Source organism: Pelobates fuscus, chromosome 3, assembly GCF_036172605.1.
Source record: "Pelobates fuscus isolate aPelFus1 chromosome 3, aPelFus1.pri, whole genome shotgun sequence".
Classification (NCBI taxonomy): domain Eukaryota; kingdom Metazoa; phylum Chordata; class Amphibia; order Anura; family Pelobatidae; genus Pelobates; species Pelobates fuscus.
Genome location: NC_086319.1, coordinates 361,404,209 through 361,421,815, shown reverse-complemented (window position 1 = coordinate 361,421,815; position 17,607 = coordinate 361,404,209). Strand labels below are relative to the sequence as shown.

The 17,607-nt window shown below is 49.5% G+C and overlaps 1 pseudogene; it reads right to left on the bottom strand.

Annotated features, from left to right (window-relative positions):
- LOC134603374 (long-chain fatty acid transport protein 2-like) overlaps positions 1 to 17,607 on the bottom strand; it is a 71,014-nt pseudogene that overhangs the window by 31,404 nt on the left and 22,003 nt on the right.

Below are 17,607 nucleotides of genomic sequence, written 5' to 3'. Positions count from 1 at the left end.
AGGCAGCAATGTAAACACTGCCTTTTCTCTGAAAATACAGCATTTACTGCAAAAAGCCTGCAGGGACTGAGTATATACTCATCAGAATAACTACATTTAGCTGCAGTTATTCTGGTGACTGTAGTGTCCCTTTAAGTCTCTAGGCATTTTTAATTACAATACTTTTTATATATGACACCAAACAACAAGCATCCTTTAATGCCTATGGAATACTCTTAGTTCTTATCATACCTTAGGAGTATTGCACAGATACCGCAGCAGCTCTCCGATGTAATGGATAACAGTTACATTGTATTTCCTGCAGTCATCCCAAAACTGACTAACTGAAAACTTTTTTCGTAAAACAAGGCTTGCACCTGCAAAGAAAATAGAAAATCCACTCAGGATCATCAGCAGGACTAGTACCAGAATAATTAAAGAGGAACTGTCACTTCTCTGGATTTTACACCATAGAAAACGATGCGTTAATCCTTTAATCCTGCTTTTTTTCACACGTGTTTTATTTTATGCAAAATTCACAGACCAAACGTATTCCACTACAAAAAAAACAACATTTGTATTCTGCTATTGTTCTCGATTACAAATGATACCCGACCCTACAATGATTCCTCTATTCCAACTATAAAACCAAATGTTAACCCAACTACTAATCCAACCATAATCAAACCACTAATTCTACCCACAATCTTTACCCAAATTAATTTCCTAATCCCACCTTTTAATCCCACCTGTGAAGGTGATTCCCTCTACTCACATCAGTACTGAGATCAGCAGAGGGATTTCATAGCTCACACAATATAGTGGGCTCAGCAATCCCCTGTACTGTGTGATTGCAGCATTAGAGGGAGATCTCTTTTAATTGCTGTGGCTCCTGTAATAGATATTGGTGCTGGGTGGCTGGCCCTGCACTTATCACTGAGCAGGGATTCAGACCCCGGTGGTCCTACTGATACTGTGGAGTTTTAAAATTACTGCGGCTGAATGCTATCAAATTCAGCTGAAATATGCCAACTAATTTAAAGAGTTATGTGCAACACTCACTTAGAGAGCTGAGCGTTGATCATATGTCAGTCTGGGGTCACTAACTGTGGCCATAGCTGACAAAGGAGACACTTGGGTATCAAAAGATACCTGTGTTCCTTGGTCCAGCAGACTACTTGATCCAGCAGACTACTTGCACTCTGACTACTTGATGATCGATTAAATCAACGGTTGTTAAAGTCCTGCACTGCATGATGGCATAGACCGTCACGTTAAATGGTTAATATTCTGGAATTATAATTTTTTTTTAAATGTAATATTAACTCAATTGAAAAGCTTATCCAAAATATTAAATTGAGGTTTACATTTCCATTAGAGCAGTAAGAGCATTATGGGGATGTGGAGTGCAAAAGGTTGCCTATCCCTTGTATATCAGATTGTATAATATACAGGGACGTATTAGCCGCGATGCAAACAAGGCATTTGCCTTGGGTGGCACTTTCCAGGGGGCGGCAAAAAAAGCCGCCCCCAAATGCCCAGGCAAATGTCTTGTTAGCCTGGGGGCTAACTAAAAATCCGATCAGGTGGGCGGTGCTGGCGAGGGAGCACTTTCCCCTGAGCTCTTTGCTCAGCTCCCTCGCGCGCCGAGAGTGATGCCAGGAGCCGGAATATGACATCATATTCCGGATCCCGGCATCACTCTGTGGTGCGTGAGGGAGCTGAGCAGAGAGCTCAGGGAAAAGTGCTCTCTTGCCCACCCAGCAGCCTCAGTGGACCCCAGGGAAAGGGGGAATCCCCCCAGCCCCCCCCCCAGCATTCCCAAAGGTGAGGAGGCTGGGGGGGATTGAATTTAAAAAGAAAAAAGAAAAAGTGAATTTGCCTGTTAGTGAGTGTGTGTGTGTGTGTGTCTGTTAGTGAGTGTGTGTGTGTCTGTTAGTGAGTGTGAGTGCGTCTGTTAGTGAATGTGTGTGTGTCTGTTAGTGAGAGTGTGAGTGTGTGTGTGTGTGTGTGTTTATTTCTGTTAGTGAGTGTGTCTGTTAGTGAGTGTGTGTGTCTGTTAGTGTGTCTGTGTCTGTTAGTGAGCGTGTGTCTGTTAGTGAGCGTGTGTCTGTTAGTGAGTGTGTGTGTGTCTGTTAGTGAGTGTGTGTGTGTCTGTTAGTGAATGTGTGTGTGTCTGTGTCATGGCCGTTACCAGTAATTCCTGTCTCTTCCGGGTTGACGGACTGTAGCCACACCCCCTCTCTGACGCAGTCTCATTGCGCTACATAATGCGACCGCGCCAGACAACAGACGCTGGATTCATGAACAGCGTACCGCGGAATTAAACCGGCTGCAACACTTCTCTACAAATTTCCTGTGTACCGAACCGGACTCGTACTCGACTGACCTCCTTCTCCTTCCCTCGATCACGGCTAGCACTTTGACTCCTCTCGACCTCTCTCCAACGGAACCTCCCCGGAGGGGACTCTGGGACCAACTTAAAGTCTCTGGAAGCTAAGTTACCTCACTTGTGTTATACGAATTTTTCTACTGACTACTGAGCACTCAAGCTTTAGCCTGCTCGCACGTTCTCCTATCGTTATAGGAGTAATTCCTATTCATTAACCCTTCAGTCTCCAGCTGAGATGTTTTCTACCAATTAAGCTAAATCAAATCTCTGCAAGTTAATCTCCATTACCTTCCCTTCATTTTATTGCTGCAATTCAATTGTATAAGATAGTCTAAGAATCCACTCACCATTACTGAAGTATTTAAAGATACAGTACCTATGTTTCTTCAATCAAAATATTAAAGACACAGTATCAGTGAATTCTCTGGAGAACTGTCATCTCTTTATTTTCCTCAATATATCACATTCACATCCATTTAATCTGAAATCTGCAGTTGAGCTCCATCTTACTCTATGTGAACGTGACAGTCTGTTAGTGAGAGTGTGAGTGTGTGTGTCTGTTAGTGAGTGTGTGTGTGTCTGCTAGTGTGTGTTTATTTCTGTTAGTGAGTGTGTCTGTTAGTGTGTGTGTCTGTTAGTGAGTGTGTGTGTCTGTTAGTGAGTGTGTGTGTCTGTTAGTGAGTGAGTGTGTGTGTCTGTTAGTGAGTGAGTGTGTGTGTCTGTTAGTGTGTCTGTGTCTGTTAGTGAGCGTGTGTGTGTTAGTGAGTGTGTGTGTTTATTTCTGTGAGTGAGTGTGTGTCTGTTAGTGGGTGTGTCTGTTAGTGAGTGTGTGTATGTCAGGGAGTGTGTCTGTTAGGGAGTGTGTTACTATGTGTGTGTCTATTAGTGAGAGTGTATTCGTGTCTGTTAGTGAATGTGTGTGTCTGCTAGTGACTGTATGTGTCTGTTAGTGAGTGTGTGTGTGTCTGCCAGTGAATGTGTGTGTGTGTATTTAGAAGGTGAGGTGGCGGGGGGCACCTGAGTTTTGTCATGCCTAGGGCAGCACAAAACCAGGATACATCACTGATAATATAGTATAGCATAAAAGAGCAGGGGATTATAAAGGTATTTCAAAAACATCCATAAAGAGGTAGCGGGGCAGGTGCAGCATTTTATAGAAGACGTGTAATGACAAACTACACTCTTATCGTAATGTACATTTATGTACCACCTTCAATAGAAATTCCTTTCCTATAGAGTAAGTGTCACGTTTATGCCCTCCAGCGTTCTGATGTATTGTTGTTAATGAACTCTGCCACAGTTACTTAAGGTGTGACCTAACGTATCTTTTGTGCAAACAGAAGGAAAAAAAAACACCAATCATCATGATATCATTTAGCCTGATATACGGTTTAAAACACATATTCCCTAAAAGGGTATTACCAACATAATCATATGTAGTCCATAGTATTATAAAGGAATTTCAAACTGCTAAACTGTATGCAAGTGGTCCTTTATTTTATCTCAGTAGAAATATAGTGCCGGATGGATTAAACCTATAAAAAGTTAATTATATTTTGTAATTACATTTTTACATACTTTTGCAGAATTATTTTACATTTATATAATTTATTAGTTTTTTTTTTTTTTATAAAGTTAAGTTGTTGACCATATATTTAGTATTACTGAAAAAGAAAAACTGAATATAATGAACAAATAACCCATTCTAAGTATTTTTAAGATATCAGCACTTAGGTTTGGGAATCCAGATTCCCAAACTATGCAGCACAATTTGTATGATGGATACCCAGGGTCCTACATGATAAGGTGTTAAGAGGGGTAAAGTACTGTACCTTGCTGGATACATCCACGGACTCCAATCATAAGTCCAGAACCATGATAAAGAGGTAAAGGTATATACATCACATCTTGGGATGTTAAACCTGATAATGTAGCCAGTGACATACTCATTACAAGTCGGCCTTGGGATACAATAGCAGCCTTTGGAAGTCCTGCCAGAGAAACGTAAACAATATTATTGATTTACATTGGTGTCACATCAAATTAACAAATGTAATGTAAACAGACATACTGTTGGCAAACTAAATTAAAGATAATAACACATTAACATAGCAATTTAGATTCAATTTCTAGTTTTCTGAAACAGGCAAAAGTAAACAATTCCTTAATGACTTTGAAATGTTAATCTGTTTTCGTTTGTGTCAGCAAGCTATTCATAATAATTTGAATATAAATATATTATTATTATGCTATTTATATAGCGCCATCAAATTCCGCAGCGCTTTACAATGGGTGGACGAACAGACATGTAGTTGTAACCAGACAAGTTGGATACACAGGAACAGAGGGGTTGAGGGCCCTGCTCAATGAGCTTACATGCTAGAGGGAGTGGGGTAAAATGACACAAAAAGGTAAGGACTAGTGACAGTTGCAGAAGAGGAATCAGTCAGGAGCTATTAACAGTTTTATTGATACGCTTTTATGAAGAAGTGGGTTTTTATGGTTTTTTTGAAGGAGTGGAGACTGGGTGAGCATCTAACGGAGGAGGGAAGCGAGTTACACAGGAATGGTGCAGCCTTTGAGAAATCTTGAAGGGGAGCATCAGAGGTGGGAGTACGGACAGAAGATAGACGTAAGTCTTCAGCAGATCGTAAGGGCCAAGACGGGACATACTTGTGTATAAGGGAGGATAGATAGGTGGGAGCAGCATTATGTAGAGATTTGAAAGCAAGAACCAGAATTTTAAGTTGAGCTCTATATTTTATAGGAAGCCAATGTAGGGACTGACAGAAGGGTGAGGCATGGGAGGTGCGGGCGGACAGGAAGATGAGCCCCGCCGCCACATTCATTATTGACTGTAACGGCGCAAGTTGGGAGCACGTAAGACCACTGAGAAGCCGATTACAGTAGTCAAGGCGAGAAGGGACAGTGGAATGGACCAACACCTTAGTCGCATCTGGCGTTAAGTAGGGGCGGATGCGCGCAATGTTTTTGAGATGGAAATGACATGATTTGGCGATAAATTGAACATGAAGCTTGAAGGAGAGGTCGGAGTCAAAGAGAACACCTAGGCAGCGAGTCTGCGTGGTGGAGCTGATGGTAGCACCGTTGACTTGGAGGGAGACAGACACAGGAGTAAAAACACTTGAGGGAGGAAAGACCAAGTATATTAACCAAGTATATGCTGCTATGTAATGCAAAAAACAACAACAAAACAAACAAACAAAAAACACTTCGCTTGGCAGACTATTCAAAATCTTGAATGAGTGTGTGATCACAGAGTAAACATGACTGCTGCCCCAATACCCATCTCCCATTGCCCTCCGCAAATAAACACAACACACCATAATTATGGGTAAGGGCAACGGCCACAGCTTTATTAACTTTATAACAGACCGTATCAGTCTGCCTACCGCCATCAGCCCTCTGCAGGCTGCGACTCCCCAAGTTGACTCATCATTTACTTCCATTTTCAATGTGCTGGCCAGGAACACTGGCACCGCGATGTCGACCCTGCTCGATTCCTGTCTGCATCGTGCCCCCCGCCACCAGCGCCAACTCCACACCAGACTGTACACCCAAGTTAAAGATATCCAGCCCTATGGCCGATTAGTGGACTACATCTCTCCGCATTAAATCTGAGTTATCCCCTTCAAGCTTCACGTACCGGACCACTATGCCACCGAGACTTCAAAAAAATCTGGCAACCGTCATGTTCAATTGTCGCTGCACCCACTCAATACCGCAGGCATGCGGCAATGCCCGCCAACATGGGCGTGGAACAATTTCGGACCAAATAAGTGTGAGGTCTCGGAAGAGAGCCATACACCGGGCCAAGTCCTGCTTCATCCGAAATATGAGGTCTACTGTCTGCTCCTGACCCAAATCATCCACCCCAACATGAACCACTAACGTAACAGGCCCAGAAACAAACCTCCGTAACTCCACACATTCTGTGTAAAACTGCCCCCAGGAGAGCCCTCGAACGCCTCGCCACCGAACCCTGGCCACTTGAAACGCAAAGCCTCTTCCCATAGGACTTTTCCTCTGCTCTGTGCACTGCCCAATAAACATAAGAGTGACCAGGATCCAGACTAAGCATGGGAGACCTACGAGAGAGAAAAATCACAACAGGTGCGGTCGCAAGTACAACCGATAATGCCCCAACTCCTATCTGCCCAAACGCTTAATTGCAGACTCTGAAAACCCTAACATGCCTGCTTGCGTGGCAGCCCCAAAACGGAAGGAGTGGGCCCAGTATCCCAACACGTCACCACCGCCTGCCAGCAAGACTGCCCTTAACCTGTTGGAAAATTGATAACGAGTTAACAAAGACCCAACCAACAACAACACCACCCAACTAGGTCTAACTGCGAAGTAAGCTACCAACAACTGCACCCATGTCCCCCGCCTGGTCGGTTTTTGACCGCCGGACCAGGAGCTCCACCGCCAACTCCAACCGGTGAACGTCCGACAGCCGCATGGGCGACTCGGAAGCAAATTGGGAGCCACCAGCTCCCCCACCCGAAAAGCACCGAAAAAACATAGGGAAAAGGATAACCTAAAAGGCAACACCTCGAAGTCAGAAGTACATACGTTCGGCAGGTCTCTCAGCAAACACCCTAGCAGGTCCACCGAAATTGGCCTCCGACGATCCTTACCCTTCTGGACCCGCCATCATTTCAACACCCTCTGTATACTGAACTACATAGACAGATCCCTCCACCCCAAGAACCAGAATAAAAAGGACAAAGTCGCCATAGCCCGCTCCGCCGCAGCACTAGACTTACCCTGAGACTGGTAAGAGGCCAGGAGCAGAAGCGTGACCTCGAAGCAGCCCACGTCCGCCGAAACCTTTTGCTCTTCATCCACGAATGCCAGCCACTGAGACCACACCGACCGATAGGCACGCCATGACGCCCGGGACAAGGATTCCGACACCAGCTGTATCAGTGTAGCGTTACTGTGCTTTTCCAGGTGCCGGACGCGGTCCTCTCTTCGAGCCGCGCGCGGTCCTGCTGCTGCACGAGCCACGCGCGGCTCATCCGACGGCTGCAACAGGAAGGCGGGCAGTGACCGCGAGGAGCGGTCACGTGTACCGCGAGGAGCGGTCACGTGTACCGCCTGAATCTAAGAGCGCGCCGCGGGTCTCGGGCGCGCTCTTAAAGAAACAGTGGGAGCCTAAATTGGCAAAGGGCTCCCACTGGCCCCTGTCATGCCACACTGGATATGACAGGAGCCAATCACATTAATTACTAAGGTACTTATACTCACCTTTTTCCCTCAGTCCTTGCCCTATCGTGGTTTCTGTTGCAGTTCCCTTTAGCGCTTGTTGTGTTCAGTTGTGTTCCTTCGTATGGACCTTGGCTTTGTTTCTGACTACGTTTTCTCTTATTCCTTATCTGTTCTGTTTGCCGGCTTACTGTTTTCTGTGTACCAGACCCCGGCTAGTCATAGTTTACGCTGTCTCTTTGTGCCCTTGACCTCGGATCGTTCCTGACTCTGTCTCCTCTCATATATGTTGAGTTCGGCCATTCTAAGGTCCGGTAGACGTATCTCTCCTCTGTGTTGTCTTTTGTTGAGTTGAATTCTGCGAGTTGGGGTATATTTTCGTTACAATCAGACCTCCGAAACGAGGTCCCATAATGATGGAGGACAAGTCAGACCCACTTGGTCCGCTCCTGCCGCAGTTGCTTGGAACCAGTCCCACTGCAACCGAGACAGAGAATCAGCCACCACATTGAACACCCCGGGAACATGACATGCCTTCACCCATACATTGAACCGCAGGCTCAACAGCACTAAGTGCCGAAGCAAAGCCAACACCGTAGGGGAGGGGGACGATGCCCGCATAATGACATGGACCACGCTCATGTTGTCTGTGTGGAAAACTACAACATGCCCACGTAACTCCTCGCTCCAGAGCTCCGATGCCACCACGATTGGTAAAAGCTCCAAAAAGGTGAGGTTGCGCATAATGTCCATCCCTCTCCAGCCTGCTGGCCATGCATCCGTGCACCACTGCCCACAAAAGAATGCCCCAAATCCCATGGAGCCAGATATGTCTGTGAACAGGTCCAACAAAGCATTAGGCGCAGCCTCTCTGAGCCAGCAGGAATGGCCATTGTAGGTGCCCAGAAAGGAACTCCATACCTGTAAATCCGCACGCATACGTCTGTTCACTCTGATGAAATGATGCAGTTCCCAAATACCTACCGTGGCCAGTGACAATCGACGACAGAAAGTCTGTCCCATGGGAAGAACCCGACATGCGAAAGTCAGGTGACCCAAAAGGACGTACATCTGCCGCAATTGCACCTTCTTTGCCCCTGTGACGGTACAATCCTTAACTCCGTCAAGCATTCCCTTCTTCCCATAAAATAATATTCCCAATAGTCCACAGGAATCAATACCCCTTGGTCTCCCTGGTGCAGCTAGGCAAACTGCTGGTGCTGCTTGGGGGGCAGAGGCCAGCGGCGCTCTGCCCTGCTGCCAGCTCTTCCGCTGGGGTACCCCATGGTAAGCCAGGCTCTGGACCAGGGGAAAAGGGAGGGCAGAGGCTAACTGCACTCTGCCCAGATGCCAGCTCTGCTGCTGGGAGGGGGTCAGTGGGTATCGTAGGCTCATCCACTGCCCCTAGGATGTAGCTGGCCATCGCCGGCCCTTTAAATTCTACAGCCGCCTGAGCACTCTATAAAGAGCGCTCAGGCGGCTGCCGCACTGCCTCACCTCTCCTTCCCTGTAGCGTGGCCGAGCTCCTCTCCTGTCCGCGGTCCCGGCCGGACTGACAGGAAGTGCACACTCAGTGTGCATTTCCTGTCAGTCCGGCCGGGTACAGGAAACAGAAACTTCTGTACCGCGGACCGGAGAGGAGCTCGGCCACGCTTCAGGGGAGGTGAGGAGAAGATTGCAGGGAGGGAGGGGGGATTACAGGGATGGGGGAGAATATTGCAGGGGGGGGAGATTGCAGGGAGGGAGGGGGGATTACAGGGAGGGGGGAGAATATTGCAGGGAGGGAGGGGGGAAGAATATTGCAGGGAGGGGGGGGAGATTGCAGGGAGGGAGGGGGAGAATATTGCAGGGAGGGGGGGAGAATATTGCAGGGGGGAGATTGCAGGGAGGGAGGGGGGATTGCAGGGAGGGAGGGGGGAAGAATATTGCAGGGAGGGAGGGGGGAGAATATTACAGGGAGGGAGGGGGGAGAATATTGAAGGGGGGAGATTACAGGGAGGGGGAGATTGCAGGGAGGGAGGGGGGAAGAATATTGCAGGGAGGGAGGGGGAGAATATTGCATTGAGGGAGGAAGATTACAGAGAGGGAGGGGGAGAATATTGCAGGGAGGGAGGGGGGAGAATATTGAAGGGGGGAGATTACAGGGAGGGGGGAGAATATTGCAGGGAGGGAGGGGGTATTACAGGGAGGGGGGAGAATATTGCAGGGGGGAGATTGCAGGGAGGGAGGGGGGATTACAGCGAGGGGGGAGAATATTGCAGGGAGGGAGGGGGAAGAATATTGCAGGGGGGGAGATTGCAGGGAGGGAGGGGGGAGAATATTGCAGGGAGGGGGGAGAATATTGCAGGGGGGAGATTGCAGGGAGGGAGGGGGGGATTGCAGGGAGGGAGGGGGGAAGAATATTGCAGGGGGGGAGATTACAGGGAGGGAGGGGGGAGAATATTACAGGGAGGGAGGGGGGAGAATATTGAAGGGGGAGATTACAGGGAGGGGGAGATTGCAGGGAGGGAGGGGGGAAGAATATTGCAGGGAGGGAGGGGGAGAATATTGCATTGAGGGAGGGAGGAAGATTACAGAGAGGGAGGGGGAGAATATTGCAGGGAGGGAGGGGGGAGAATATTGAAGGGGGAGATTACAGGGAGGGGGAGAATATTGCAGGGAGGGAGGGGGGATTACAGGGAGGGAGGGGGGAAGAATATTGCAGGGAGGGAGGGGGGAGATTGCAGGGAGGGAGGGGGGGGAAATATTGCAGGGAGGGAGGGGGGAAGATTACAGGGAGGGAGGGGGAAGAATATTGCAGGGAGGGAGGAGGAGAATATTGCAGGGAGGGGGGGAGATTACAGGGAGGGGGGGAGAATATTGCAGGGAGGGGGGGAGAATATTGCAGGGAGGGAGGGGGGGGATTACAGGGAGGGAGGGGGGAGAATATTGCAGGGAGGGAGGGGGGAAGATTACAGGGAGGGAGGGGGGAGTAAGGAAAATTACAGGGAGGGGGGGAAAAGATTACAGGGAGGGAGGGGGGAGTGAAGAAAATTATAGGGAGGAGGGGAGAAGATTACAGGGAGGGAGGGGGGAGAGGATTACAGGGAGGGGGGTGGAGAATATACCACTTGGGGAGGGTGGGGGGAGAGGAGAGACCACTGATGGAAAGGGGAGGCAGAGGAGAGCAGAGACCACTAAAGGGGAGACAAGAGATCACTAATGGAAAGTCGGGAGAAAAGGAGACCACTAAGGGAGGTGGGGGGGAGAGGAGAGACCACTAAGGGGCAGGGGAGATCTCTAAGGGATGGAAGGGAGAGCTCTATAGGACAGGGGGCAGGACAGGGAGCTCTTTCACACTACGCACACACACACACACACACACACACACAATGCATCCCTTTACACACAGAAACACAACATGCTTCCCTTACACACATAGAAACACACAATGCATCCATTACACAAACACACACACACACACACACACACATACACACAATGCAACCCTTACACATAAAGACAATGCATCCTTTGCACATATACACAGAAACACACAATGCATCCCTTACACACACATGCAAACACACACTGCTTCTCTTACACAGACACAGAAATACAATGCATCTCTTACACACACTCAACGAACCCCTTAAAGACACACACACTGCATCCCTTATATACACAGAAACACACTTTGCATCCCTTATGCATACAAACACAGATTCACACAATGCATCCCTTACACACAACAAGAAACACACAATACATCCCTTATACACAAACACACACTGCTTTCTATCCCTTACACAAAAACACACTGCTTCCACTACACACAAACACACTGCATCACCTACACAAACTGGTATCCCTATACACCACATTCCATAAGCACACACATTAGATTCTCTACAGTAACATATAACACATCCCCTACACACTCCACTCCCTGTGAGCGAACTCATGGGTGGAACATTTAGGTGGACTTATGGGTGGGCCTTATGGGCATACTCACCGTCAGGCCCTGGGGCCCAGACCTTGAGCTATGTAAGGAGCCCCAAAAAATGGAGCTGCTTCCCGTTCTCCCAGAACATTGAATTTTGTGACCACAGTTACAAACAGCCTCCAGAGATCCTGTTCCACACCAGACCAGTGGAGCCAGACTGCAGCCAGAGCCCATCACCATCCTCATATGGCTGTAAGTAGGCAATCTAGTATGTTATTAGTGACACTAATCTCTAATTTACCTCACATTAAAGGGACACTATAGTCCCCAGAACCATTGCAGCTTAATAAAGTGATTCTGGTGTCTATAGTTTGTCCCTGCAGGCTTTTTAATGTAAACACACACTCACACACTGTGTGCAGCACTGGCGTTAGTTCATATGGCAGATCATATGGATGGGGCATTGCGATGTCACGGTGGGGGGGGGGGGAGGTAGGTGGGAGAGGGGGGGGGCGGCAAATCTTTCTTTTGTCTAGGGCGGCAAAAATCCTTGCACCGGCCCAGTCATGCCTAGCCTCCCTTTCGTAAAAAATATCCTGAAGTCTGGGTGGGGAGAAGAAGAGAAGATTATGCAGGGCTCCCGAAGTCAGACTCTGCAAAGGACTCCCATAACAAGCCAGGACCATCAAACTCCTCTCCCTCTGGCTTGTCATGCTTGGCTGTCCCGGGTATACACTGTGCCATATACCACCAGAGCGCCTGGTAGGCATCCTCCAGCCATAGCTCCTGCCATGCCCGGTGCTCCAGTTCCTTTACCCATTCCTCCAGGGGCTGCTCTCCCAAGAAGGGCATCCTCAGGGCCACTTGCTTCTGCAACCGCTGCTCTTCACTGGGGAGACTCTCACCCCACCGCCGCTGTACCTCGTCCAGGGCATCGTACCATAACTCCTTACGAGTGACCTCTCTCCAGTCCAGTATGCACTCCTCTGATACAGGCCCAACCTGTTGGGCCAAGTGCTGCTGTAACCTCCAGCGGAACTCCTCTTCCATGTTGCTGTGGATAGGGACGCTGCCTGTAGCTAGCTGTATCCCTTGAGTTCCTCTGAAGCCAGGGTCGCTGCACGAGTGCTAGCGTTGCCCTCCATGCACTATACACTAGTGCCTTCCTTGAATCCTCTGTGCAGGGAAAAAGAAGGAAAAATCCCGCCGCTTGCCACCAATTGTGACGGTACAATGCTTTACTCCGTCAAGCATTCCCTTCTTCCCATAAAATAATATTACCAATAGTCCACAGGAATCAATATTGCTGGCATCGCCAAATAATCCACACATGAGCCAAAGCTTAATGCTGGAACAGAACTTTACTAGAAGTAACAACAACAGGTATTCCAGCTACAGTTTCTTTTATGCATTGCTCCTATGCAGGGGAGGGACACACACATTATCTACAGTAGCCAATAAAACAGAGGTTACAGCCCACACAAAATCCACCACTCTGCCTGTGATTCAATTATCTTATACAATAGAAAATACAATTATCACAGGCAGGAAAAATACAGTTTTTACAGCATAGTCATAACTTCTAAAATATACATCACATTCACATAAAAATTATAAATTCACAATCAATCCATTCAGGGGAACAACATATCAAAAAATGGCATGGATTAGACTAGGGGTTCAGAAGTTAGTAAAGTATCTTTTGGGGCCCGGCTGGCAGCATGGCTATCTGGCCCAAACTGGTTTTACAGAGCCCTCTATCCTGGAGACAATGGGGAAAATAATCCAATTATATCCAGGGATAGAGGCAGACTCCCTTGAGCACATGTTACCAGTAAAGCACAAAAGGATACAAAAATACATAACTCCTATCATACTGAATTTAACGGGCCAAATCTCCCAGGGTCCATAGTCACAGGGCAAGAGGCGGGCAAGCAGGCACAAGTGGCGAAGGGCACTTCGTCACAGTAATAAATCCATGAATAAAGTAGCAGGGAGGGAAATTCTTCACAATTGCCCCACTTTTACTCCCTGCTCCGGCAGACATGACTGGACCTTTCCAGGTCCAGTGGGGCTGACGGGACTGCCAGTCATTAGTCCCAGAATAAGTCTGTTTGGCTGGCCAGCCCACATACAGCATTCAAAGGGCCAGACCTCCCCAGGTCCATAATTCCAAGGCAAGAGGCCGGCGAGTAGTCCTCTCCAGGCGCGCAGGTACCTGACCTTCCGTTTGTCAGTACCTAGGCTAGTCAGGCAGCCCACCCACAAAGAAAAATCAGCAGAGTAGCCCACCACCATAACCAGTACTGGCCTGTAGGTTCAAGTTTGTAGTGGGACAGCTCAACACCCTCGATCTCCCTGGTGCAGCTAGGCAAACTGCTGATGCTGCTTGGGGGGCAGAGGCCAGCGGCACTCTGCCCTGCTGCCAGCTCTTCCGCTGGGGTACCCCGTGGTAAGCCAGGCTCTGGACCAGGGGAAAAGGGAGGGCAGAGGCTAACTGCACTCTGCCCAGATGCCAACTCTGCTGCTGGGAGGGGGTCAGTGGGTATCGTAGGCTCATCCACTGCCTCTAGGACCCAGTTGGGATGTAGCTGGGGAGGGAAAGTTTCGAATACCTCCTCCTCCTGGCATCCCTGAGGGGTTGGTTAGGGGATGTGGATCGCCCGTCCCGCATCCCTGTAGGACTGGCACAGAGACCGTGGTCCCATCTGCACCAGTGTAGTTGGAGTTGTTATCCCCCTCACCCGGTATCTCCTGCTGCGGTGGGAGAGGGGGCCCGGCTGGCCCCACTCCCCAGGATGTTGGTTGCTGTAAGGTGGAGGGATCTGCCATCACCTCCTCCTGGAACTCAGGCTGCCGCTGGGAAGAGAGACCGGGTGTCTCCTCTCCCTGTGAGATGCACTGCCGCTGGGGATATGGGTCGGGTACCCAGCGTCCCTGTAGGGCCGGTGGAGAGACCTCGGTCCCATCTCCACCTGCCATCTGTGTGCGTCCCCAGGTCAAGTCCATGAGGTCCACTATCTCCGGTACCTCTGGCTGGTGGAGGAGAGGGAGGCCGGTTGCCTCCCCTCCCCAGGACGCTGGTTGCTGTACGGTGGAGTGATCTGCCATCACTTCCTCCTGAAACTCAGGCCGCCGCTGGGGAGAGAGACCGGGCGTCTCCTCTCCCTGTGAGATGCACTGCCGCTGGGGATCTGGACTGGGTACCCAGCATCCCTGTAGGGCCGGTGGAGATTCCTCGGTCCCATCTCCACCTGCCGCCTGGGGTTCCTCCCAGTACACCTCTGATATCTTCCCAGCGGAAAGGGTCTGGATCTGGGTCTGTCACCTTGCTGTCCTGCTGAGCCTTCCCAATGGAGTGGAAGAGATTTCGGTAGTCCTGCTCCAGTTCCCACTCCAGGGTTGCTAGGTGAGCCAGGTCTTGCTCTACCTCATGGAGGTCATCCCAGTCATGCCTAGCCTCCCTTTCGTAAAAAATATCCTGAAGTCTGGTCTGTGCAGGGCTCCCGAAGTCAGACTCTGCAAAGGACTCCCATAACAAGCCAGGACCATCAAACTCCTCTCCCTCTGGCTTGTCATGCTCGGCTGTCCCGGGTATACACTGTGCCATATACCACCAGAGCGCCTGGTAGGCATCCTCCAGCCATAGCTCCTGCCATGCCTGGTGCTCCAGTTCCTTTACCCATTCCTCCAGGGGCTGCTCTCCCAGGAAGGGCATCCGCAGGGCCACTTGCTTTTGCAACCGCTGTTCTTCACTGGGGAGACTCTCACCCCGCCACCGCTGTACCTCATACAGGGCATCGTACCATAACTCCTTACGAGTGACCTCTCTCCAGTCCAGTATGCACTCCTCTGATACAGGCCCATTCTGTTGGGCCAAGTGCTGCTGTAACCTCCAGTGGAACTCCTCTTCCATGTTGCTGGGGATAGGGACGCTGCCCGTAGCTAGCTCTATCCCTTGAGTTCCTCTGAAGCCAGGGTCGCTGCACGAGTGCTAGCGTTGCCCTCCATGCACTATACACTAGTGCCTTCCTTGAATCCTCTGTGCAGGGAAAAAGAAGGAAAAATCCCGCCGCTTGCCACCAATTGTGATGGTACAGTGCTTTACTCCGTCAAGCATTCCCTTCTTCCCATAAAATAATATTCCCAATAGTCCAAAGGAATCAATATTGCTGGCATCGCCAAATAATCCACACATGAGCCAAAGCTTAATGCTGGAACAGAACTTTACTGGAAGTAAAAACAACAGGTATTCAAGCTACAGTTTATTTTATGCCCTGCTACCATGTAGGGGAGGGAACACACGTTATCTACAGTAGCCAATAAAACAGAGGTTAAAGCCCACACAAAATCCTCCCCTCTGCCTGTGATTCAATTATCTTATGGCATGGATCAGACAAGGGGTTCAGAAGTTAGTAAAGTATCTTTTGGGGCCTGGCTGGCAGCATGGCTATCTGGCCGAAACTGGTTTTACAGAGCCCTCTATCCTGGAGACAATGGGGAAAATAATCCAATTATATCCAGGGATAGAGGCAGACTCCCTTGAACACTTGTTACCAGTAAAGCACAAAAGGATACAAAAATACATAACTCCTATCATACTGAATTTAACGGGCCAAATCTCCCAGGGTCCATAGTCACAGGGCAAGAGGCGGGCAAGCAGTCCTCTCCAGGCACAAGTGGCGAAGGGCACTTCGTCACAGTAATAAATCCATGAATAAAGTAGCAGGAAGGGAAAGTACCGAATGAATGGAGGGGGATTCTTCACAGCCCCTTTTACCCTGTCCAATAACTCTAGAAGAACCGGCATCTTATCCTCTGGCAACCCAAAAATCATGTGAACCATATCAATTTCGATCCCGAGATTGGGGCCCCGAGATCCCGACAGCGAACGGGCCAACAGTCTTCTGTTTGGCGACCTGGACCCCAAACTCCTTAGCTACCGCCCGAAAGGAGTCCAACAACTCCTGGCACGCCAGAGACCCGGCCGGCCCCACAAACAGGAAGTCATCCGAATAGTGCGTGACCGAGCTCCACCCCGCCTGCTGTACCGTGACCCATTCGAGAAAAGAAAACTCTCGAAGTATGAGCAAGAAATCGCGCACCCCATGGGTAAGCACATATCGTAGTAATAGCAACTCCGAAAATGGCAGCCCAGGAGGTGGAAACACTCTGGGAACACTGGCAACAGGCGAAATGCCGACTCGATGTCTGACTTCGCCAGCTGCGCTCCCGCGCCCACTTCCCACACCAACTCCAACGCCCTATTGAAGGACGCGTATCTCACTCGGCACACCTCCTTCCCGATGTACTCATTCACCGATCCCCCAGCCTGGTAGGACAGGTGATGAATCAATCGGAAGGAGCCGGCCTCTTTTTTGGGTACTAGCCCCAATGGCGACATGCGCAGATTAGGGAAGGGAGGGAAGTCAAAGGGGCCAGCCATCCGCTCTAATCCCACCTCGCTGTCAAGCTTGACCTGGAGCATATCCTCCTTACCTCGGATGGATTTCAAATTTTCCGCAAAAAATAAAGTCAGAAAAAAACAAGGTATCCAAAACCCAATCCTAAACCCCCCTCCGGAACCTCGCGGGGTGCTTATTGGGATACCGGCCGAGGCATGGCCTCACTTCTAGGTACATCCTCCTTGACGGCTCCCCTTCCAGGGGTCTGTCTTCATTTTTTGAAGCAGCACATCGCAGGGTGCTCCTCCACAATGGGAGCATTCGTGACAGAACCGACAGGAGCTGAACCATTTGCACTGGCTCTTGTTGAAGAGCCAGCAGACCCCTCTCTTGTGTCCCGCTGATGCAGCAGTGTGCGCACTGGCTGACCCAGGAAAGGGCAACGTCCGGCACGCCGTCATAAGAAGAAGCCACAGGCTACCATGCTGCATGCTAAAATCCATCTGTGGGCATGCCTCCATTTTTTTACGAAATTGTTGGTCATACCGAAACCAACATTGGCCCCCGTAAATCTTATAGGCTCCCCAGATTAAATCTGGGTACCCAAACAGGGAGCTAGCCTTCTCTGGAAAACGACGCACCAACACGCTAGCTAAACATTAAACCCCTGCAAC